The sequence below is a fragment of the Anopheles arabiensis genome (genome assembly GCF_016920715.1).
Source record: "Anopheles arabiensis isolate DONGOLA chromosome X unlocalized genomic scaffold, AaraD3 X_pericentromeric_contig0032, whole genome shotgun sequence".
Taxonomy (NCBI): domain Eukaryota; kingdom Metazoa; phylum Arthropoda; class Insecta; order Diptera; family Culicidae; genus Anopheles; species Anopheles arabiensis.
In genome coordinates, this window is record NW_024412110.1 from 92,501 (window position 1) to 95,000 (window position 2,500).

General features: G+C 47.2%; 1 pseudogene; it reads left to right on the forward strand.

The window, feature by feature from the left end:
- The window catches only part of LOC120908138, a 9,165-nt pseudogene that overhangs the window by 3,498 nt on the left and 3,167 nt on the right, over nt 1-2,500 (forward strand).

Genomic DNA, 2,500 nt, shown 5'->3' on the forward strand with positions numbered 1-2,500 from the left:
AGACCAGTGGCTGATGACCAACAGCCTGGTCCAAGTGGGTTGCAAAGATTGCAACAACAACAACAACAACCATCGAGGTTGACCCCTGTTAGGAAGCGGTGGAAAATATTCCAAGTCCGAGAAACGGACCGAATATTAATGAGGGTAGAATTAATAAGAGGAAGAAGAAGAAGAGCAAGAAGAAGCAGAATAAGCCCAGGAAGCGGCCTGAGGCTCTGCTGATATCGGACTGCACTTCCGAGGAGCTGGCGAAATTGCTCAAGGAAATGAAGCAGTCCGATGCTCTTAAATCGGTTGGAGAGACAATCTCTAAGGTCCGACGGGCCCAGAATGGAGGCATGTTGCTAGAACTTAAGCAGGGTAGTTCTGCTAGTGCAATTGCCCCAAAGGTTAAGGAAGCGGTGAAGGGCAAGGCGTCAGTGAGAACGCTAGCTCCTTCTAAAATGATTGAGATCATGCATCTCGATGAAATTACCACCCCAGAGGAGGTTGCGGAGTCTGTCAAAGCACAGCTCAACATCGAGATAGAAATAGATCGTATCAAAATGAAGAAAGGCCGCGCGGCCGGTACGCAGTGGGCACGGATCAACGTATCGCTGCCAGACTTTCAAAGCTTCCTGAATTTGGGAAAGCTGAAAGTTGGTTGGTCGATATGCCATATCCGTGAGGTAATGGAAGAGCAGAAATGCTATAAGTGTTGGAAGGTAGGCCATACGAGCTACCATTGTAGGGAACCAGACAGAAGTAATCTGTGCTGGAAATGCGGTTTGAGTGGACACAAGAAGCAAGCTTGTACCAACTCTGTCAAGTGTTTGGATTGCGGTACGAGGTCACAGAACCCTCACGCAACGGGCAGTTATATGTGTCCCCGAAGGCGAACGATTAGATAATAATGGTTGGGTTGCTACAACATAACCAGAATCATAGTTATGCTGCATTTCAGTTAATGTGGCAAACGATTAGGGAAGAATCTGCGGATATAGTGTTGATTGCAGATCCGTATCTGGCAACAACCAACGTCAAAGTGTTACGCAATGACGATAACACAGCAGCGGTAGTGGTTAACGCGGACTTACCAGTTAAGGTAGTCAGTAAGGCTTTGAAGGGTTTAATGATAGTTGACATAGGTGATATGCGAGTGGTTAGCGTTTACGCGCCACCTAGATTTAGTATGGAAGAGTTCCAGAACATGTTGGATAACACGGTAATGGCCGTAACCGGTATCCACAAATTCGTTATCGGGGGACTTCAACGCTTGGTCATCAAGTTGGAACAACCAACTTGGCGAGCGTGGAGAAACCAAGAAACGAAAGAAGGTGAGTTGGTTTTATCAACCTTTGCGCAGATTGACGCAATTTTATTGAACGACGGCAGCACCCCAACTTATGTTGGACCAGGGCGCACGTCAGTAGTTGATCTTACTTTTGCGAGCCGAACCGTAGCAAGATCATTTAAGTGGGAGGTGTTATCTAGCTATATGAACTCTGATCATCGTGCAATACGAATAGATCTTGAGACGCAAAGCGTGCGTAATCTGTCCCGACCCATAACGGGATGGAGCATCAAGTATTTTAGCAAAGATATATTTGAAGTTATGATGCAAGCCGCTTCTGAGACCGAGGTCACAACAAGCGAAGACTTAATGCGTATACTTGTCACGGCGTGTAATGCGACGATGACTAAACGTAAGAGGTACACTCTAACAAGAGTGCATTTTGGTGGACGTTAGAGATTGAGGCACTTCGCAAAGAGTGCAAACACCGCGATCGATTAGCGCAAAGAGCTTTTAATACTGATCTCTATTCTACTTTTAGGGACGAGTTCAAGGTGGCACGGAATGCCCTCAAGCGATTGATCAAGCATACCCGACAGAGGAAGTGGAAAGAGTTCCTGGGAACAGCGAACAACGCATCATTTGGTATAGTATATCATACGTTCAAGAAAGTGGCCGAGGGATCGATTGGACCCCGAACTATGACATTGGACGAGTTTAGGGAAGTGGTGAGCGAGCTTTTCCTACTCACCCAAACACGGTGTGGCCTGATTATCGTATCGATCAGCCACGAGAGTTTGAAAGGGTAACTAATGATGAGATTCTTGCGGTTGCCAGGAGACTACCTAACAAGAAGGCGCCGGGACCAGATGGTATCCCGAATGAGGCGCTGAAAGTTGGTATGTTGACTGCAACCGATGCATTGTTGCAGGGGTTTACCAAGGCTGTTTAGAGAACGCGAAGTTCCCCGATGAGTGGAAAAGGCAGAGGTTGGTGTTAATACCGAAGCCGAACAAACCACCAGGGGAACCGGGTTCAGTTCGCCCCATTTGTCTACTAGACGGGGCAGGTAAAGGTTTAGAACGCATCATAGTGCAACGGCTAAATGCACACATCGAGGAGGTCAACGGACTGTCTGACGACCAATTTGGTTTCAGAAGTCGTCGATCTACAGTTGATGCGATTCAACGGGTAGTGGACATTGTTTCGGTAGCTAGAAGTAGAAAC